Here is a 24,180-nt window from a genome sequence, read left to right as displayed (position 1 = left end):
ATTTTATGTATTTACATTTCAAATGTTATCCTCTTTCCCAGATTTCCCCTTTGAAACCCCCTTATCCCATCCCTCCTCTCCCTGCTTCTATGAGGATGCTCCCCTCCCACCCACCTACTCCCACCTCACTGCCCTGACATTCCACTATATTGTGGAATAGAGCCTTCACAGGACCAAAGGCCTCCTCCTACTGATGCCAGACAATGCAATCGTATGCTACATACATGGCCAGAGCCATGGGTCCCTCCATATATAATCTTTGATTGGTGGTCCAGTCCCCAGGAGGTCCAGGGGTCTGGCAAGTTGACAGTTATTCCCCCAAAAGGGCTGCAAACCCCTTCAACTCCTTCAGTCCCTTCTCTAACTCCTCCAACAGGGACCCTGCGCTCAGTCCAAAGTTTTGCTGTGAACATCCACTATTTGTCAGGTTTTGGTAGAGACTCTCAGGAGCCAACCATATTAGGCTCCTGTCAGCTAGCACCGGCATCCTCAATAGTGTCTGGGTTTGGTGACTGCATATGGGAGGGATCTGAAAGAAGGGCAGTCTCTGGTTGGCCTTTCCTTCAGTCTCTGCTCCACACTTTATCTCCATATTTCCTCCTTTGAGTATTTTGTTCCCCCTTCTAAGAAGCAGTGAAACATCCACACTGTGGTCTTCCTTCTTCTTGAGCTTCATGTGGTCTGTGAATTTTATCTTGGGTACTCTGAATTTTGGGGCTAATATCCACTTATCAGTGACTACATTCCATATGTATTCTTTTGTGTCTGGGTTACCTCACTCAGGATGATATTTTCAAGTTCTAATACTTTGCCTGCAAATTTCATGAAGTCATTGTTTTTACACCTGAGTAGTACTACATTGTGTAAATGTACAGAAGAATGCAAATTGATCCTTTCTTGTTCTTATCTCCCTATACTAAGCTCCAGTCCAAGTGGATCAAGGGCCTCCACATAAAACCAGATCTACTGAATCTAATAGAAGAGGAAGTTAGGAAAAGCCTTGAACACATGGGCACAGGGGAAAATTTCCTGAACAGAACACCAATGGCTTATGCTCTAAGATGAAGAATTGACAACTGGAATCTAATAAAATTGCAAAGCTTTTGTAAGGCAAAGGACACTGTCAATAGGACAAAATGGCAACCAACAAATTGGGAAAAGATCTTTACCAATCCTGTATCTGAGAGAGGGATAATATTCAATATATATAAAAAACTCAAGTTAGATTTCAGAGAACCAAATAGCTTTATTAAAAATGGGGTACAGAGCTAATCAAAGAATTTTCAACTGGAGAATATCAAATGTCTCTGAAATACCTAAAGAAATGTTCAACCTCCTTAGTCATTAGGGAAATGCAAATCAAAACAATCCTGCGATTCTACCTCACACCAGTCAGAATGGCTAAGATCAAAAACTCAGGTGACAGCAGATTCTCGTGAGGTTGTGGAGAAAGAGGAACACTCCTGCATTGCTGGTGGGATTGCAAGCTGGTACAACCACTCTGAAAATCAGTCTGGTAGTTCCTCAGAAAATTGTATATAGTAGTACCTGAGGACCCAGCTATTTCACTCCTGGGTATATACTCATAAGATGCTCCAATGTGTAATAAGGACACATGCTCCACTATGTTCATAGTAGCCATATTTATAATAGCCAGAAGCTGGAAACAACCAGACATGGATACAGGAATTTAATATTTTTCAAGTAGTAGAGTATTCTGCTGCTTACAGTTCTATTCCACGGGAAAGAGTAGGCTCTTTCTAACTGATAAGTCCCACCTATATCATTTCTAACTGATAACTCCCACCTAGATCATTGTGTTGGAGGGTGCCTTATGGCTTACAGCTTAGTAATCGGCATCTTATTATCTTCTAAATTGTAGTTCACAGATGTAAACTCAAGGCCAGGCCAACTAATTGCATTTCTCCTGAAAATAGTGTTGCCCTTGAGTCTGGAAGCTTATAAACTTTTCTTCTTAGCATTGATATCAGTCTTCTTCAGAAAATTCTTTCTGCCAACTGTGTTCTTGGACCTCAATCTCTTTTTAATTCTCAAGAAAACTCCTCTATTTTGTTATTTATGTTCAATTAATTCTTTCATTACTCTATTTCTTTCTGAACATCATATTACTTGGCTGTGGACTGTTCTAGAGAATTATCTTCACAGCTCCTTTTTTAATTATTACCATAATTAAGTGCTCAGATCACATTGAAATATTACTTGAGTATATAGGTCACTTAGAGGCATTCTAAAGTTGTCAAGTTGGCAGATATTATAAGTATATTAAGATAAACTGAGGAAATGGATGGACCCAGAGAATATCATCCTGAGTGAGGTAACCCAATCACAAAAAAACACACATGGTATGGATTCTCTGATAAGTGGATATTAGCCCAGAAGATCAGAATACACAAAGTACAAACCAAAAACCATAAGAAACTCAAGAAGAAGGAAGACCAAAGTGTGGATATTTTGTTCCTTCTTAAAAGGGGAGAACAAAGTACCCATGGAAGGAGTTATAGAGACTAACTATGGAGTAGAGACCGAAGGAAGGACAATTCAGAGACTGCTCCACTTGGGAATCCTTCCCATATTCAGTCATCAAATCTAGACACTATTGTGGATACCAGCAAGTGCTGGATGACAGGAGCCTGATATAGCTGTCTCCTGAGAGGCTCTGACAATACCCGACTAGTACAGAAGTAGAGGCTCACAGCCATCCATTGGACTGAGTTCAGGGTCCCCAATGAAGGAGCTAGAGAAAGGACCCAAGGAGCTGAAGGGTTTGCAGCCCCTTAGGACGAACAACAATATGAACTAACTAGTACCCTCAGAGCTCCCAGGGACTAAATCACCAACCAAAGATTACACATGGTCGGACTCATGGCTCCAATAGTGTATGTATAGCAGAGGATGGCCAAGTTGGTCATCAATGGGAGGAGAGGCCCTTCACCCTGTGAAGGTTCTATGCCCCAGTGTAGGGGAAGGCCAGGGACAGTAAGCAGGAGGGGGTGAGGTGGTGAGCAGGGAGGGTGGAGGGAACAGGGGTTTGCTTTTGTTTTTGTTATTTTATTCTATTTTATTTTTATTTATGGAGGGTAACCTGGGAAAGGACATATTGTAAATAAAGAAAACATCTAATAAAAAAAAGATAAACTAAGGAAGATGGTTGGATCTCCATACGAATGTAAACTAGAATAGATGTTTATGAGTATAGGAGAGGGCATACAGGGAGAAACAGTTAAAACATAGGATCATTTGTGGATCATATGAAAATCTAAAACTGTAGAAGCATTTTAAAGCACATACATATATGAAGATGTTCTGGACAGAACCACTAAATAATGAGGGAGATAGATACCCAAATAGATATCTCTCATCATCAAGAAAACAAAATAAAAACCCTCTAGTTCTGGGATTGGGTTACTTATAATTTAGGTTTTGGTCAAAGGTACCTCTTTTACTCTCCCCCCTCACACCTAGACTATTACCAAGGCTATTGTTTGCTCTCTACAAACTGATGGCAAGATCCTATTGCTGAAGACAGTACCTGCACAGCTCATTGAACATGGAAAACTCAAGCTTGTGCCTACTTGACACTTTAACTCCTACTGAATAGTTTCCATGGTTCTCAAAGTACTCTGCATGCTACCTAATGAGAAAGGTAAACACCAGCCCAAACACAAACCTTTCAATGGTGAGTTTGAAAACCTACAAATGGTGACTTGTTTGCAAGATGTGCTAGTGCAGTGGTGGCACAAACCTTCTGGGAGTGACCAACCAATACTTGATTAGGTTTAATGTCCACCCCTTGAGATAAAACCAATCTGGTGGCCAATAGGTATGACTAGATAAGTCATTGATATAGGCAAAAACAACAAATATTTCTGTTCTGTTAAAAAAACATAGCAACAATATGACTTCTAATAACACTCTGCTATATTCATAGACCAATGTCTAACTCAGCTATTACCAGAGAAACATATGTTTGAGATAGATGAGAATACAAAGAAAGACCCATAACTGGCAAGTGTGCAAGTAAGAGACCTTAGAGAACTCAGTTTTCTCCATAAATTCCATGCCCTCAGGGCCCAGAGGATCCTTTGGAAGAAAAAAATGGAATATTTGTAAGAGTCAGAGGGACTGAGGACACCATAGAAAGAAGGGCATCGAAAAGCCACAGGACCAATGTATATATAAATTGACAGAAACTGTGACAGCATACACAGGGCCTGAGCAAGCCTGTGGCAGATGTGGTGTGAGCACTGAGTGGAAAAGTTGACAAAAGTTTTCATCCCAAACCCCCCAAACCTACATATCTACCTCACAAGCTACCTCCAATTGACCACTGCTTACAAATAAACAATTAGTATTCTCCAATGTACTTTCACTTGTTATAACAAACCATTCTTATGATCAAGCTCCAAGCCCATCAGTAGACAGCCAACACAACATGAACTAAATGGCATATTCGAAGTCCTTGAGTAATAATTATTTGTGAAAAACATTTGGTTTTTTTAACTTTATGGACCTTTGAAAATATATTCTTATGCCTTCCGGCTTTGTGTTTTATGGTATTTCTCTCTGTATGGATGTGCTTCTACAGCTGTATATGTTTCTTGTGATTTTTCTTTAGATCTTTTTCTTCCTATTGTTTTGCCCTATTCTAGTTTGTTTTTTATTTTATCTCATTATTTTTTACATGCCTGTTTGTATTTGAAGGAGACCATGAAATAAAGGGTGAAGATTTGGGTGGATGGGGGAAATGGGAGAACCTGGAAGAAGTTTGGTAATGGGAAATCATAATCAGAATATACATTATAAAAATATTTTTCAATTAAAAAATAATCTTGTATTACATTTTCAGTATTATATTATTATTGGGCAATATTAGTTAATATATATGGGAATATTACACAGATGAATAATTGCATGGATATTTAAAGAACAATCAAAATATCTATACCTTTAAAACTATGTTTTCTATAAAAGAGATAATTGCCTTATTGGGTATTTATATATATTATAAAAATGATATAATCAAATACACATGTGGGTTTTATAAATAAATAAAATATAAAATAAAATATTTAAAGCAAATGAATATAGGTATTTAGAATGAATGTAGTTTGGATTAAGTTACTTAGAAGTATTTTTAATTGGGGTGGGAATGGAGGCAGGGGGAATATTTGATAAGTCAAAGAGACCTGGGATGTAAGAGGCTTCTAGGACTCAATGGGGATGACCTTGGCTGTACGGCAATGGTCTGTTCAGGGCAGTGGTCTGTTCAGGCAACCTGGGCCCAGTTGAGTATAAGTCTGGAACTTTGGAACTCCTGCCTGTAAGGGACAGAAAGAGTTTAGCCATGACTCCTGGGTCCCTGGCTCCTGTTTCAGTCACAACCTCTCACAACCCCTGCAAGAGATGTGTGCTCTATCACGTAGACAATGCCCCAAGCTCCCAGCATTCAAGCTGGAACCTACTCCCCGTCACTTGACCATAGCCAGGCATGCCACGCCCCACAGACAGATAGCCACACCTCTAACTATAAGGGGCAGTTCGCCTCCTCCTCCCTCTTGCTTCCTTCCTCTCTTTCTCTCCTCTCTTGCTCTTGCTTCCTCTCCTGCTTTCTTGCTCTTTTGGCTGTCTTCCTCTCTTGCTCTCTTCTTTTCTTGCCCTCTCTCTTCCTTTCTTCTCCTCTCCTTCTTCTCCTTTCTCTCTCTCTCTTTCTATGGTCATGACCAGCCAATTTTTCTCTTTCCTATAATAAAATATCTCACAATTATGCATTGCCTCCTTTTAACAAATGCATAGAGTAGCCCCAGGCATTGGCAACAGAGAGACCAGACTCAACACCTAGCAGAAATGCCCCACAGTGGAGAGATGGAATCTGAAGAGACCACCTCAAGTAGATAGACAGGGCCCTGAGTGGAGGGCTAGGGTCACCAACCTACCTTCTAAACTTTTGATCCAGAATTGTTCCTGTCTAAAAGAAACACAGAGACAAAAATAGAGCAGAGACTAAAGGAAAGGCCATCAGTGACCAGCCCAACTTGGGAGCCATCCCATGAGTGCTCACCAAAACCTGACACTATTACTGATGTCATGTTGTGCTTACAGACAGGAGCCTAGCATGGCTGTCCCCTGAGAAGCTCTAACAGCAGCTGACTGAGACAGATACAAATACTTACAGCCAAACATTGGACTGGAATCCCGATGGAAGAGTCCGGGGAAGGACTGAAGGAGCTGAAGGGGATGGCATCCCCATAGGAAGAACAACAGTATCAACTATCCCAGAACCCTGGAAGCTCACAGAGATTAAGTCTCCAAGCAAAAAGCATGTGTGGTCTGGTCCATGGTCACTAGCACATATGTTGCAGAAAACTGCCTTGTCTGGCCTCAATGGGAGAGGATGTGCCTAAACCTATAGAGACTTAATGCTCCAGGGAAGAGAGATGCGGGGAGGAGGAGGTAGGGATGGGTGGGTGGATGGGTGAGTGCTGGCTGAGAGGGGATTGGGTAATGGGGGAGCACCCTTTCAGAAGCAAAGGGGAGAGGGAATAGCTGAAGAACTCTTGGAGGGGAGATCCAGAAGGGGGCAACATTTGGAATGTAAATAAATAAAACAATTTTAAAAAAAGAAAACTATATATTCTTAAAAATTAAAAATAAATATTTCAGTAACAAAAATAAAGTCATATTTACAAACATATTTATTACTAAATTTTATGAAGGGACAACTTTTACCTCTACCTCTGACCATGAAGAACCACAAAGTTCAAGTAGATGTTGTTAAGTAAGGGAAAGTTGACATAAATGACATTATATCACTGTAGAGTACTATTTAAACATTACAATTCATAAGGTTCAATTAAGTCAACCTGGAGAAATGTCCTTAAGATGTTGACTAAGAAAATTAATGAAAAAGGAATACATATTTACAATTTTAAAACACAACAAGTTTGCCATCATGGGCTTTGTATATTTCTATTGGAGAATGGAAAAAACAGGAAACATTTTCCATCAGTGGAGAAAATGAATAAAATAAAAATATAAATATGATATCCTCATCAAACAGAAATAGTAAAATTAAGATATAGGAAAATCAACTACATCTTCATAGACTAATATAAAATTGTATTGATGCATATCTATAGAATTCACATTAAATAATATAAAGCAGGCTTTGGAATGAATTACTAATACACCATTATCTAAATTTCTTGTTAAGTATAATAATTATAAAGGAAAATGATGACATGCATTACCTGTGATATTAATGTTATGAACAAAACTGTAGATATAAAACTCTGGTTTAGCATTATAATATTTTCCTAAGTTTTAAAACCACGTTTATCATCCAAGAAATGGATGAGATATGAACCTCTGGTGTTGGTCCTGAGTTTTCAATATAGTTGATGTAAATATCTGATACTAGTGGATAGTGTCACAAAAGATTTGTAGTCATTGATCTCCAATAGTTATTCCCATATGTCCAACTTCTGCTTAGTAACCAGCAGAATAGCTGGCCCCTTATCAATATATCTCTAGTGCTATCTGTTGTTCCTAATCAGTATCAGTTAACTTATTTAGGGCAAAAGATTTTAGTTTTCACTTCTTACAATTTGCATTTTGCAATCTCTGAAATCAGTCTTTGAATAGAGGCATGGACAGTAGTTGTTAGAAAAACAACTACTCATCCTTCTATGTTCTTTCCAATCAGGTGTGGCAGTCTGTTAGGAAAAGCATTGATGGTTTTGAAGTTTCTTTTGAACTTAACCTTGACCTTTAAGTTTCTGGGTGAGTAGTTATTTTAATGAATCTTAAATTTCTACACAGATCCAAGTTACTGAGATGTATGACTATGCTTCCAACGAACACGATTTTGGAGGTTATTGGGAGAAGATGCAGTACTTAGATGAATCACGTAACAGCAGCAGGATGAAACAGTGATATAGTTTAAGCCCCTTTAAAGTTACAAAGTATCATTTGGGTAAAACATTTCGCTGTCTACATATACTATTTAATAGAAAATAAAATACAATCATTATCTTCTACGTAAATAAAATGTGATTTGAACAACTAAGGCTTGTTTTAATGAATTGCCTTTATTTATTAACCTCTTGTCTCTCCAAATAGTTTCAGCCAGTTTAGTTTCTGTCTCAAACACACATCACATCTTCATCCTGCCTTTCCCGCTACCAGCACTTTATTGATGTTTTCCTGACTTCTGATCTAATGCTACAAGAACTTAACTCAGGTGATGTTGTCTGCCATGTAAGATAATTCAGGGGATACAAACAACTTCAGCTTATGGCAACAAAGCGCCATTTGATTGGGATTCAGTCTCCTGGTTGACTTTACTGTTGCTATTGCAGCTATACCACAGCTACACTAAACTCTCGAATAAGCTCACGTCTTCACAAACACATTATCGCTGTGTTTTGAATACTTTTGGTCGGCTTTCTGTTATCCCCTTTCATTAACTGCTGGTGAGGCCATCTTAAATCTTAACAGGTTTATAATTTTTCTACATCTATCCAATAATATTTTATATTTTCATAATAAGTGTTACTATGAAGTAACTAAGTTACATTCTTAGTAGCCCCACCATACATGGCCAAGACAGAGCACGCACTCTTTCTTCCTTTTGGATAAAAGAAAAATGTCATTGGGGAATAAGTCAGTTAATGATTTAGTAAAAAAGAAATATGTTATAATCTTTTTAATACTCCAAAGCCTGTTGTAAAATTAACTTGATTGTGGATATTTTTTATGAATTCTATTTTCTAAAACCCTTTTAGTTGTCAGGTTGTCCCCTTCCATGTTATTCTGTTTCTGAAAGATGCCGGGAACCTTTTTAAAGTGATTCCCCTTGGATTGGGGAGCAGTTGCAGCAATGTTATTTCTCAGTAATTGGTTTGCTTTTCCTGAAATATGTATTGTGAACCATAGATGTCAGGGACCTCATTCCTCTCTCTCTGTTGGTTTCTTAAAAGTTAAAATTCAAATTTCTATCTGATGTTCTTCAAAGACTTAAGGACGTACAGAATTCTCTTTTCTACATTCACCCAAACCTATAATTTATTTTAATTTTTTTGTTTTATTTTCAACTTGTGCTATAAAGGTTTGTTATGGATGTTTGGGAGGCATCTTAACTCTCCAAAGAATTAGAAAATTTGGATTTTATAAATTTGGTAGAGGAGTAGTCAGAGTTGTGATCACTATGGGGTCATGAGTGCAGGTGAAAATCTTTAAAATTAAATATTATGTTCAGGTGAAAATTAGCAAATTAAAAGACTAAATAGCCCCTTTATCCAAAGAACAAGATAGCAGTGTTGAAAATTAGTGACAAATAAGCAATGAAATGATACTAAAATTACAATAATTTTACTTCTGTGATTCTCAACAAATTCATTATATATTACTAGGTATAAAATAATTCCTCTCAGTTGATGGCATCTGTCCTTGATTTTATCTCTAACAATGTTCCTGATGCTGAAATAAATTTCCCAAAAGAAGAGTTCCTTAGGCAATTCATGCAGGGAAATGCCAATTTTACTAATTTACAGTCACACTGAACTGGTTGGTTGAATATATTCATGCTTTAAAAAAACATGCACGATGTAAATACATGCTGCATTTTCTCTACAACATTTTCATTTTAACTGATTTATTATCAAGCACAACATTAAAGCTCTTTCAGAATTATCTAATTATGCCATTAACTTGCCCAACGAGACTTGCTTTAAGCTACATATTCTCTGACTTATTTCTCCTCATTGAAGACTCAATCAACAAAATCCCCACATGTTTAGCTAGTTTGCCTATCTGCACAATGATTGATTTGTAGATTACTTTATATTTCACATGCAGTTAATCAGAATAGTTTTAAAACAATCATTCAGATATTAAAAGGTCACTGGGATTACTTGGAGGATATAATGTATAAATTTTTTTAATTAAAGTTATTTTCATCTGCCTTTTCCAGCTACATGATAGTATTTCCTATAAGAGGAAGAGAAGAATAAGTTTTAAAAAATCCTATTTTGGAATAGAGAGGACACACAGATGGCATTGCCAAAGTTCCCTGATGGAGCTATATCACATGCATGCATTGTACATTCACCTACATGGAATTGACACAATGTTTACTTGGGCCTGCTCCGTTTTCCTGTTATTTGCCTGTCAAACCTACAGAACTATTACATTCTTTCTCTCTGTTGTTCTATGACTTCTCCATACTTGTTCTAAAACTTCCCAGCCATGCTAATCATTTTATTGAACATAATATATTAAGAATATTTTGAGCTAGTGGGACTCAGAGCCTTGAGACAGAAGCAATAAAGTCAGAGTATTGTGGTCAATAGGCAAAAGTAAATAGATGTGTTTGAAATAAATCATCACAGAATGATGTAGGTTTTCTAAATTAAAGTATGTTGTTAAGGTGGCATGCAAACTTTATGACTTATGAGGTAGGGTTGGTCTCTGTAACTGCAAGAATGGAGACTTCCTCTAATTTGGAGCAATTAGAATCTGCACACCAAAAACCAGTAACACTGTTTTTAAAAATCACTTTACTGATTCTAGCCAAAGTTTCCCATGAATGCAACTTTGTGTGATTTTCTCAGTGGGATCGTTTCCTGGTGTTATTTGCTAACACGAAGTCTTTGTGAGACTGTTCACCAACCTGGTGAGACTTACATCAAGTTCTAAAACCAGAGCAAACAACTTACGGTTCTCAGAACATTTTCTTTGGACTTGTAATCAAGCAGATCTACATTAGGAGAGCCAAGTACCACTGCTCTGAAACACAAAGCACTTATTTAAAAATAAAAAGGCAGTTTTTCTCTCTCCAAGACAAATATGTTGTATTTTTTTCTGACAGACTTCTTTAAAAACTTACTCTAAAACAGGCCAATTCTCTTTGATTTGTCATTGATATTTCAGAATTCAAATAATTCATTACTTATTATATTTTTAACTTTTTAAATGTATGTATGTATAAATATATGATGTTTGTATGAATATATGATGTTTGTATGGTATGTATGTATGTAAGTATGTATGCATATACCTATGTATGTGTCAATGTATTAGAAGGCAGTGATGACAGGACATGTCTGACTATCAGAGATCAACTTGTAGGAATTGGCTCTCTTCTTCCTCTATGTGGATTCATCAAGCCCAAGCGTCCTTCCCTGTTGAGCCATCTTACCAGCTTGTGTTATTTCATACACCAAAAACTGTATACTATTTACCTCTAATTTTTTTTCAGTTGATCAGATGCCAAGGGTGGTTAAAAACAAATTAGAAGAGTGGTTTGTTTGAGTAGGCATGCATCAGCTTCCTGATAGTTTTTCTATAGAATACTTAGTCTCTTAACATGTATGATGGTATTATAGCTTTAAATAGAGTTGCTATGCACATGCATTTAGATACGAGCTTAGATTTCCGAATGTAGTTTATTTTCATTATTATTATGGATGTAAAAGAGGTTGGGAGGCAGGGCACTTTTGTTTCTGCTTTAACATACGTTATTTTGAAAAGTCTTTAACTTCTGAACCATCGTAGGTCAGAATATAACTTGACATGTGAGCTTTGTACTAGATGCTATGTGAATCAAAACTCTGACATCTCCTGAAGAAGAATAAATTTGCAAATATAAAAGGATATAAAGAAACATATTTTATAGGATTCAAGGACTTGTATCAAACATTTCCAACACATCCTATTTCAATTTGGTTTTGGCTTATATAATGCAGTTATAACCCAGAAATGAAACATGGAAAATAAGGGACATGGAAAATGGTTAATCTGATTTAAAACAGAAACTAGAAATTTTGACCTTGCCAAGGACATTTCCATGAGCACACACCATTAATCAAGGATGCAGGGTACTTGGACATTCATGTAGAAACAATAGCTGCTCTTCTCCTTATGAGGTTATGAAACCCTCAGTTTGAAGTTTTTTGACCACTTTTGGATGGTAACTTTAACATTTTTTTTTCACTGCCCAAATCACTCTTATGCTTGATACAATTGGCTGAGCCAAATTATTAATTTTTATTAAAAGTAGGCCACAAAAGTAACAGTTTAAAAAAATCAATCAGATAAGATTTTATATTTTATAATCTCAATATTCTACAAGTAAAATATTAATTAATCATCATTTAATTGTATTGTAATAATTTTTATTTTGATTCTATTTCCTTCAAAAATTAAGAAATAAAGTTAGTAAAGACTTTGTTCTAATGAGATAATAACTAAATTCTAGTGGAACATCAACACTGAAATATTTTACAGATGAGCTCATGTTTGACTGCATTTTGTATTGGAATCAATTTCTCAAAAGCATATAGTTCTATGACTAGAAGTGCATAAATCTACCATGAGGTTCAAACGTCTCTACTGAAGACTAGATTCTATTTCGACTCCTATAAGATAAGAACTCTCAGGGATACATGCATTTTGTTGAACATAAACTAAGCTCTGGGTAAACAAGGGATAAAAATGATGTAGCAATTTTGCTTTACGTGCACATTCAACAAATTTACAGTAGTGTAAGCAAGAGTCACTCTGGAAAGGGGAAAACATTTGAAATGTAAATAAAGAAAATATCCAATAAAAAATAAAATGTTTTTGTACTTGAGTCTATGAGATGAAAAGAAAAGCCACTCTCTTTGAAAAGTGTCATTATTTGAGACAATAGTTTAAGATGTGTGTGACACAGTGTCTTTATGATGCATTTTCATGGCTGAACAAACTTATCCTCCTGAAGTTCTTTCTTTCTTCACATCAAACTCCTATGTAATGTACTTCACATTTCCCAAAACTATACTGCCCTACATTGATTCACTGCACAAAGATGCAAGAAGCGTACAGCATTGACAGCACCTAAGCAAGACCTCTACTTCACCTAGTTATATATTGCATTCATATCTGTTCCTCACTTACATTCCTTGACCTGTACTGATCCTGTAGATTACAGCTACCATGATGAATGTACCCCTTGGGTGTTCTGTAATTTATACCTGTACTTGCAAGTTCGAGTGGATGGGTGTCATGTGGAATACTCAGCTCCCGTTTACAGTGTCAGCTTGTGAAGAGCAGAACCTTCTAACATTACATCGAATTGAGTTGTCATAGGTGTATGTCATGCTCCACCAACTAGAGCCACAAGACAAATGGGTGGCCAGGGGATTCAAAGTGGCATTAAATGACTTACAGCTGCACTGGATTATATTGTGATATTTCAAAGCACTTGACTATGTTTGTATCACATCAAACATACATGGAAAAAGTGTGAAATGTAGCCAGCCAGCCAGATGTTTTACATACAGTTGGCAAACACGCCAATATAGGATGAAACATCTGGAAATCCCAAGTATTATGCAAGCTGACATCCTGATAAAAGACATTGGTATGATCTGAATAGCTAATTTATGCTAAATAAAACCGCAGATGTAGTTCACACTAGTGTACATTATTTCTGAGTGTCCCCCTATTGATACAATACATGGTGAAATTTCTAAGTCTCCCTGTCATGCAAATGTGGGGAGAAACTTAACAACTTCTTCACTTTGTTGTAGTGGATCCAGGCTTCTTTGAGCCCCCAGAAGCTAGTTTGGAGCATAGAAATGTGGGGGAGAGGACTCCTATTTAATTTTCTCAGTTGTGTTGGAAGGTTGTCAGTTTGCTTTGATAAGAGTATTTAGTCTCCATATGAGGGCCTTTCTTACTTTGGTCCATAGGATTTGTGTGTGCCGATGTAGGGGAGTGACATAAGCCAGAGATGACAAGAACTGAAGTCATCAGACATAGTGTTTCTTCCATTCCATTCATGTTTCTTATGCCTGTTCTAACTGGATATTGTTAATAGAACTGGAACTCTCAGGCTTGGGTTCATATTATGCCCAGCTGACTTTTGTCTGTTTCAGTCTTTCACGTAGTTTGGCCACAGAGGTCTTGCTCTACAGATTGTAAATGGTGCCTAGCCTCCCTGGACTTCTAAGACATTATTCTTAGCTACTTTTGCCCTCAATTCCATTGCCAAACAACCTATGTCCTCAAGATAAAGATATTTTCCTCTCTGAAGGTGGTACCTTGGTCCTCCTGCAGGAACTGCAGCTGGTACTTGTGAAGACAAAAAACCCTGACTTTCTATTATCTAATATGCTAAGAGGGCCTGAACTCCTCCTCTCACTCTCATTATTAGTATATTAAAATATCTACGTCTCTTTCTTGTAACTCAGAACTGTGTAAACATTTGCCTATTCCTCCATCATTGTATCCTCCAATATTATCCAAATTAGAGAGCGGTGAGCTTATTTTTTACCAGATGCCATCTTCTGCTTAGCTGCCGTGTTTACAGATGTGGATATTTTATATCTATGTCTTTTTTTTTAAGATTTCTTGGTTTAGAATTATAGTAAATTGTACGACACACATATAGCGTGGGCGCAGGCATACGTTATGTTACTGCACTTGTGGGATATCTGAGGATAACTTTAAGGAATTAAGTTTTCTTCCACCAATGTGTTCTGAGGAATCAAACTAAGATGATCAACCTTGCAAAACAAGAGTTTCAAGTCACCAGATCATCTCACTGTCCCTGTGCCTTGAATTCGTTTTGTTCTGAGACAAGGTCTTACTATGTAGTCCAGGCTAGGCTCAAACTCATGGCAGTCCTCACACATCTAGCTTCCGAGGGTTAGGAATTGCATAGACTTCTTTCTATACTGGGAGGAATTCTCATCTTCATCGTTCCGTATTATCTTCTGATATGATAGATGTGAGGCTCTATTTTCTGTGTCACTTGGGATGGCTTGAAAGGTTGAAGTCTGTAGACACAGTTAGGTCTGAAGGTGAAGGCAGGATGCCATCTGCCTCTGCCTTTTCATTTTTCCTTCTGTTTTTGGTACATGTTTTATGACAGATGAGACTCTAGATTCAAGCTTATGGTTAAATGGCAAGCTACATTTTCTAAATACTAGTGTCCAAATTTGAATAAAAATATGAAATGATTTTATCACATAAAAAGTATCAATTTACTCCAACATGTCAGTTTGAAAGTATTATTAGTCAGGAAGTAATGAAAATATATCAAAATATCAAATACTAATGAAGATTAAAATATGTCAAAATCCATTCAAAAGCAACAGTAAAAATCAGCAGACCCTGTGGTAAAATAATACAGAATATTTAGAGTGCATAGAAGGTATTCAAGATAGTAAGGGCATTAAAATACATTCAAACTTAAGGCTCTAAGGTAGGAATTAAAGAAACACAGAACAGGGCTAGTGAGATGGCTCAGCGGGTAAGAACACTGACTGCTCTTCTGAAGGTCATGAGTTCAAATCCCAGCAACCACATGGTGGCTAACAACCACCAGTAATGAAATCTGATCTGATGCCCTCTTCTGGTGGTCTGAAGACAGCTACAGTGTACTCATTTATAATAATAAATAAATCTAAGAAAAAAAAAGAAAACAAAGCAAAAAGTATTTTTTTAAAAAAAAGAAACACAGAACATCAATTACATATTTTCATAATTTATTCTGGTCTTATAAAAATTTGAATGTTAGCAAGAATATTAGACTACTAAAATTCATTTCTTGATAGTAAGATTAATTATACATGCACTTGTATATGCATGTATTTCTAAATATTTATTTTCAACCTACTCAGTCTGTATAAAGTTACTTATAGGCATATGTTTGCAGGACTAAACATTTAGTATTTGATAATCAATTATTTGTTCTTCCCTAGGAAAATTATACATTTACTAAACTATACATTTACACCGTAACCTCCCTTTTGAGTAACTAAAACCAAACTGACTTGGGCCTTAACTATGCATGCAAAATTCCTTTGTTTGTGCCACCCAGTACAGTATAATCACGGGAGTGAGTTTCTGGCATGCTCATAAGCCCTACTCATTCACAACAAAAAGAAATTACACATGAACATGGCAATTGCCACTCTTAGGTTAGATTCTAGACAAGAATCCTCATTGGAACATCATTCTGACAAGATATTGAGAGCACTCTTGTGGGCTGTGACTGCAGAATGAAAGGATAAGGAAAAATAAAAGTATTTCAAAGAAAAAATATAATATTTGGAATAAATGTATTTCATGCATTTGCAGCAGCATACATGTTATAGATTCATAACACTGAGAAAAGGTCTTGAAAGTAAATAATTATTTACCATAAAGGCATTTTATTTCTTTTGAAACTGCTCACAATCATGTGTAAAAATTAGATTTAGTGAGAAGTATCAAGAGGGATAGAATTAAAGTAATATAAACAGAGATGGGGTAGATTAATAGGAGAGCACTTTCCCACTAGACACGAGGTTTTGTGGTTGATTTCCAATACATGTGCATGCGCGCACACACAGAGATACACATACATACACATGCATGCACAAAATAAATTGAATAATTAATTTGATTGTTCACATATAAATACCTGGGAAAGCTTATAGCTACATATATATGTACAACTTATATCTACATATAATATCCTAAACAATATGTAATTCATGTTCTATATTTTGTATATAATATATATTTAATATACTGCAAAGTTTTTACACTATTTAATACTCTAGGAAATGCCAGTCAGAGTCATAAAATGATGGTATATTACCTTTAATATGTATTGAATTACTTAGTGTAATTTGCATCTTCAAACTTGCTTTACAGGGCTTGGGTTTCTTTTTATTAACATGTAGATTGTAGTTGGGCCTTAATTTTTGATTTAGGTTAGTGCTGTTTAGTTTGGTACATGGTTTATATGAAAGAAGTAAGCTTCCAGCAAAAAAATTTACCTCAAAGTTTGGATTTTCGTCTTTTTGTAGGTCAATGTGTTACACTATGATTTTCTCTTGTGCTTCTGGGTCCTCTGCTAGCTGCAGTACTGAGACAGTCATGACGTAACTCTGGGGAAAGTCTGATCTCACAGTGGACTGTGCTGTTAAATGGAGACTTAGAATGGGTTATGCACGTTTACTGACGGAGCCTGAGAGGCTCCCTATGCACCGTGGATTTTGGTAGGGGAATGGCATCTCATCATGTCAGTGAGCATCTGTGCATGCCTCTCTCCTTGATATTGATCCCTCTATTAAATATCCTAGGAATACTATTAGTGTATTTGAAAAGTAAATATGAGCTGATTTGCATCATAGTTTATGGAATCTTTTCTGGAGTCCTTCATTCTTAATGTCATACAGATTCCCAGGAATCCCAGAAAGGAAGGGAGCCCAGGCAATGATCAGAGTTGGAGATTGACTAGGAGGACTGTGCACATTGTCACATGGATCACAGCTGTGCTTCGGCCTTTTCTCTGAAACTTCTCTTACTGCCTAAGGCACACTCCTATACCTCCATTAGACAGCTTAGCCAAGTTGCCTTAATGAGTTAAAAAAAATACTTTGAAATTATTTACCTTGCTTGAGAAAAAGAAATAAATCAAAAGTTTCCTACAAGGAAAATATTAACAAAATACCATTCTTTTTTTTTAGAGTCATTCCATAAAAATATAAGAGATTATGTGTAATAATAATCAGACTCTTTTTTTATAAGATGAACGACAGTGTAAAATGTTTATATCAATGTTTATTCTCTGATATGTATAAGATATCACACATACATAATATATTCATTTGTTTTGGTTTTGGGTTTTTTGTTTTGTTTTGTTTTTTGTTTTTTGGGTTTTTTTTTGTTTGTTTGTTTTTTTGTTTTTTTTAGGCCGGAGGATTTATTCTGCAGTGGTTGTCTTACTGTGTTTTGAAATCTGTTACAAACCAAGTTTGGGCCATGGAGACCTTAACAGCCAGAGCAGGAATAATTTCATGCTTCAGACCCTATGGTTGTTACTCTCAGTAAAATGAAGAAACTGCATTGTTCATTTTTACTTTCTTTCATTTTTTTTTCCTTATGAAGATGTTCTCATTTGAAATGGGTTCAGCATTTGTTTTACATTTTTGTGTTTATTTTTGGAAACCTGTTTGATGAGAGAATGCAGTCGAGCTTGGCTTTGAACTTCAGACCATTGTTCGCCAAGTTCTCAGTCGTTGAGATGACAAATGTGTTCCACCACAGCCCAGTCTTGTACCAATCCTCGGAAGGCTGAGAAGTCTTGCTGAGTGTTTAGTTAGGCCTTTCTTGCAAGTGACTGTAGTCTTAATTCTTTTAGTTTTTCTTAGGAATGGTCGGTACCAGGTATGCAGAACCCTTTTCATAGTCCTAAGCCATAATCCTACCTGGCTGGACCAAGGAGTAAAAATAGGAAATAATTTTAGTCTATACATGAAACAGGACTGAACGATCCTCCTAAGTTCACATCAGACAGGTATTGTGCCCACGTCGTAACAAGGATTATGGGCGACACATGTCACGCAATGGCATGAACACCCAATCATCACGCTTTATGAACCAGAAAGGATCTATTTGTTTGCTTCCATCTGTTACAAACCAAACAGAAAGGATCTATTTCAAGAAGCATTCACTACTTGTACTCAAAATAAGACATTTATTTTAATTCTATCAATTCATAAAACAAAGTATTGGACAAAAGCAATAGTGTCAAGAGGCGAAGAGTGGTGACATTCTGAACTTTTTCTGTCCTTTCTCCTCCGCTACTGCTTCAAGATCTTTTTATTTGAAGACACTATAGATTGTACACTAAAAAGTCCATGTTCTAGGTAACCAAGTCCACAGGCTTCAGATACAGAGAGTCAGCAAGTTCAACACTATCTTCTTGGAGTCGGGAGAACAGTCAGTGTTAAAATGCTAAATACTCGGTAGGAGCTCCAGAGGAAGACATAATCAGAACTGTAGTCTGAAAGGTGGGCTGAGAGAGAACTGGGTGGCAGCCAGTTGAACAACACCTATCAGGAAAAAAAGGTGGGGGGGATGAACATGGTTCTTGCCTGGAAAAGATAGGGCTTTGGCTTGTTGAGAAAGAGCCACTCTTGACTAGGATACAGAGGAAGCTCTGTGGGCTACAGAGAGTGGAGAAGAGGACATAGGAATCCAATGGACAAATTGTAAGCTGTTTATAATGAAAATGCTGTTCTCAAGCACTGACTAGAGAAAACGCAAGAAATGCAATGAGAAAGAATGACCATGAGATTTCACTCACCTTTATCTGAGCTGTTAGGTAAGATTTGCCACATCTTCGATGGAAGATTATCAGTACTAGACATTTTGGGTGCAGCTGACATATTTTAGATGTTTAGCATCTCTGCTACAGTTGGCTGCTTAAGTTTATTAACTGATTCAAGCAACCTAGTCCGTGGTCTTAAAATCCTTTTAGGGTCAAATATTTCTCAGTTCAATCTAGTTTTCTTATAATTTCCTTGGCATATTCTTTTCTGTATTTATTAAATTCTGTCTCAGTCAAGTCTGTTGAATGTGAGTAATTGCACTAATATGCTGTGTTTGTGTGGTCCTTTTTATTTACCGTGTCATTTCTAATACATTATGTAATCTGAAAGCAAGTAGAAATATACATATAGTTTCTGACATTTGGGGAGAAAGATGTATTTGCACAGCTGTCTGGTAGGGAGGTTTTCTGTAATCAAGTATATTCCCTATGCACCTGGTTTCCTCATTTTCACATGGCCCTTCAAACTTTTTGCTCCACTTTTTCAACAATAGCAACTTTTAAAAATTACACGTTAACTTGAATCTTGGGAAAAACACAGTTATTTCTCTCTAGTGATTGTTTCTGTCCTAAATACAGCTATCTTTTAGTGGTGAGAAATTCTAAGATCTGTGGTAGTATCTTATGTGGACATTTATGATTTTAAAAATTAGATTTATTTATTTTATTCTGTGTGTATGAGCCTTTTCCTTGGATTTATGTATGTGCAGTCTATGGATGCCTTTGGAAGCCAGAAAAATGTTTTGAGATTCACTGGAACTGGAACTGGAACTGGAACTGGAACTGCAGGTATTGTGAGCCACCATGTGGATTCTAGAAGCCAAACATGGGTTGCCTGCAAGAGCAGCAAGTGGCCATAATTGCTGCAACACCTCCCAAACCCCTTTCTGTGGAATTTTTCCTTACATGTGGTCTTTTCCCTCACACTCTCTCAGAAAACTGTTTAGCTCCTAATAATGAATCTTCCTTTCTCTAAAGTAAGAATATGACAACACCCAAAATATGATCCATGTATTCAACCTACCCTGGAAACTGCTCTTTCAGTAAATGGCACCTACCTCTCTCTGAGATGCTGAACGACAGAGGGCTGAGCTTTACAATCATCAGTCCTTCCTTTTATTCATGTGAAAATGCAGGCATTTCCCACACGTGTGTGGTGATGCCTTGTAAAGACAGATTATTTCTTCAAAACTCCAAGTCTAGTTCTATGCCACCATCTCATTTTTGTCCTTTGGAGATAAATTTAAAATCATCTTAGGCTTGCAGTGACTTCATTTTCAACAGAGCTGCCTGCTCTTTACAAGTTTCATGTTTGGTGCAAACATATTGGTCCTTGACCAATAGAGAGGGTAAAATTCCTTTAACCCATGAATGAATACAGAGTACAGTTAATTTATATCGACATCCTGGCTTTAGCTGAAGGTTCCATAATTTTTCCTTGTTTCATTACCTCATCTGATGAATACCAACAGTAAGACTCCTCACCACACCAGCTGTGGTCTAATCAGCCTCCTAATGGATCATATAGTCTGTCCTACCTGAACGTCAGCTATGAGCTCATTCTACTTACACTACAAGTTTACTTTGTAGGTGGTCGATGCCATGTCTCAGTGGTTAAGAGCACTTGCTGTTCTTGAAGAAGACCCAGGATCACATTCCATCATCCACAGAAAGACACGCAAACATCCATAATTCCATTTATTAGAGTATGTGATGCTCTCTTCTGGCTTCCATGGCCACCAGGCATGCCCATGGTGCGTACACATACATATAGGCAAGACATTCACACAGATAGCATACCTAAATCTTCTACATAAAGGAGAAGTTACTGAAAGTAGCATCTGATTATCTCTTCCTTGTTCACTTATACTTATTTAAAATTTGTAATGACTTTCAAGGCACTTAGACATATGCTATCAGAAAAATAATAAATGGAAAAGCTAAATAACTTATCCAAAGTGACACAGATGTTACTTGGTTCTAGCTTATGTGATTTCTTTAATCCATGCTAGGATTACCCATCATGCCAAGCACATCCCCCTGTGTATCCCTGTTTATACTTTCACTGTCTATCCCTGTCTTTAATTTATGGACACCCTTGAGGTGCAATATAAACAGATCTCCAATTCACAGTAAGATTGGCTTTTGAGCCCTTTTCTAAGTCTATTAGTGAAATGATGGAATTAGCTTTGCAACAGGAAAATACTACTTAAAGTGGTCATTGAGAATGCAAAAAGTTAATCAGTAAATAGAAATTCTTCATTTAATAGGCAACATTTGGATATTTCATCTGAACTGCTTCAGCATTCTGGTAAATTAAATGTGTATTTGTGAGCCAGCTCAGGGATGCAAAAATGCTTTTTAAATATTAGTTTATGAGAAAGTGTACTCTGTGGCTAATGGAGAGCAAGCATGGGGGAACACCGGAGGAAATGCTCACAAAGAGACAGAAAGAGAAGGAAGGCATCCAACTGCAACTGCATCCATCAGCTGTTGTTGAAAAGAATTCTTGTGCCACAGACAGACATTGCCCAGTGCTGTGAGGGTAGGGCAAGACATTATTCAGAGGAAGCAGCAGGAGCCTGGGAGTCCAGTTCTAACTCACTGGGCCAGAGGAAGAGAACGTGTTGACTTGTGAAGTACGCAAATGCTTATGAATTGCTTGTTTATAAGATAACACATATATAAGTCTTATTTTACAAATTATCAAAAGCTGTCCTAGAAACACAGATAAAACTGGCCTGAAGTCTCAATAATCTTTCCTGCCAAGTGGTAAAGAGTAATAATAATTTTCCCATGCTCTTCCCTCCTTTCTTTCTTCAATTCATCAATCATTTATTAATTTATTGTTTCAATAAATCTGACTGCAGTCTGTGACCTCTATTTAGGTTATCAAGACAGATAAGTTAAAATGGCAATGACACTCAGAAGGGTTTTGGTAGTTGGAGTGAGGATGAGCTGAGGAAGAATGTCAGAACTGAGTTTGATTTAAGACTACAAATCTTAACAGAGAAAATATCTTTTCAATGAATTTCATGGTCACTGGCTCAGAAGCACACAGTCAAGCATCTGCTCTGCTTGTGTACACTTACCTGATCTTGGGCTGTTCCTGGAAATATTCACTAATACAAAGTACTCCCAGTAGCAAAACTAATAAGGTGCTTATGGGAATAAAGGAAGTTAATATTTGTAAGCATGTCTAGAATGACTACATAGAGAAACCATGAGGATTGTGGGTAGACTTCGGACTTTGGCTAGAAATTGAGAGTTGACAAGGAGAAAAATATGTTGCTTAGGCAGACTGCAACCTACAGAAAAGTTTGGAGAGGGTTGAAAATGGAACCATATTGGGAAACTGAAAGAAAAAAAATGTGTAGCAATAACATTAAGTGTAGGGTTGGAAGAATGATGGATGGGGGTGTCAAGTAATGAAGGGCTTTTGAGTTCATAAATAAGTTTTGATTAAGTCTAACGTTCATGGGTATAGGTAAAAATAATCAGATTACATAATGCAGGGTTAAATATCAGTGTATGCAGTACTCATATGGTGTGTATCTGTGTGGCGTGGTACATGCATCTAAATGTTCATGTGCAGACATATCTGGAAGCCAGAGCACTGAGTCATCTCCTCATCCCCAGATTTTAAGATCATCATGTTGTATGCTGAGAAAGGAGATTGGGGGATGAAGAATGTGTCTTAGAGAGAAGAGGTTAGAAACATTTGAAAGTGATGGAGATGGTAGATTTAAAAATAATAAGCCATGAAAATGGGATCTATGTTTCTGAAGGTAAAATTGCATATGGCGTTTGCTTAATGATGAGTCGAAGATGCTGGTGAGTTTGATGACTGACTTAGAGAGGGCACGAAGGATGGTTGGATGTCATTGGCAAAGGAGCACTCTACAGGGAGCAGACTGTGTAGTGGGTGGATAGGGTGGAGTTTTGAAGGTATACAAGGTGTCATTTGAAGATCCAAGGAAATTAAGATGGGTCTACAATATGGAGATACTTGTCGGTCACTTGAAATAAAAATTGTGAGAGGATTGATGAAAAAAATCTGTTAGGAAACACAATGAAGCAATGGTTATGCAATTGAATTCTTAAAACATAGATTGACATGTGGGATTGACAGAAGAGGAAGGAGCTTGGGATAACATCAAGCATTGATGCTCTGCATGGGACAGACTCAGTAGAGTGACAGAGAGATTAAAAGGACATGGTAGGGAAAAAGAGCTCTACACAGAGCTCTCTTTTTTGTTTGTTTTTTGTTTTTATTTTAGGGGGTGGGGAGGGCAATGTTGAAAATTGCTTAGACGTAAAGTAAAATTAAAACTGAAAAGTGTGTACTGAATTTACCCACAAATAGCTCTAAAAATTTTAAGCTAGAAGATTCCTCCCTTACCCACAATGAATAGATTAGTAAATGATATTGTACTTCATGTTCTGAATTTCATTAAATCCTTTTTCTTTGCCAACACATACCTACCCCAAGGGGATGACTCTGGAAACATAATCTATACTCCTACAGACAAGCAGTAAAACATATGATCTAAATGAAAAAAATTGGTGATTAAAACTAAACTTTTATTCATAGAAAGTAATTCAGACACACAGCCTCCTTGAGCTGAAATAGATTTCACAGCTCATTTTATCAATGAGGGAATTCGATTTCTGTAAAGGCATACTAAACTAACTTCCCATGTCTTTGTTCTCATAACTTTCTCATTCCTTTGCTGTGTGCTGGATTTTAAACATCTTTTCAGTGACCAAGAAGTCCAGAAACAGGCACTGCATGAGATGCATGAGAGTAATTTGAACCCACCCAAGTTAACCCCAGGCATGTATGTGCATGTATTTGTGAGTGAGTGAGTGTGTGTGTGTGTGTGTGTGTGTGTGTGTGTGTAAAATGAAGAAAACATCATATACTTTTAAAAACAAAACAAAAATGAAAACCTTTGTGATGTGATTATTAGGTTGTTAATATAAGTTATCCCTTGTATATTTTC

At 36.9% G+C, this 24,180-nt stretch overlaps 1 protein-coding gene and 1 non-coding gene across 2 annotated transcripts in view; both read right to left on the bottom strand.

Moving 5' to 3' along the window:
• Gpc5 (glypican 5) overlaps positions 1-24,180 on the bottom strand; it is a 1,368,055-nt gene that overhangs the window by 28,877 nt on the left and 1,314,998 nt on the right. The gene's annotated exons all lie outside the window — the stretch shown is intronic.
• On the bottom strand, positions 18,349-18,452 carry LOC116085547. The gene has a single exon (XR_004116632.1). It is a non-coding gene; the product is annotated as a small nucleolar RNA U13 (small nucleolar RNA).

The sequence above is a fragment of the Mastomys coucha genome, unplaced genomic scaffold, assembly GCF_008632895.1.
Source record: "Mastomys coucha isolate ucsf_1 unplaced genomic scaffold, UCSF_Mcou_1 pScaffold9, whole genome shotgun sequence".
Taxonomy (NCBI): domain Eukaryota; kingdom Metazoa; phylum Chordata; class Mammalia; order Rodentia; family Muridae; genus Mastomys; species Mastomys coucha.
The sequence above is the reverse complement of the archived record's forward strand: the minus strand, read 5'-3'. Positions and strand labels throughout refer to the sequence as shown.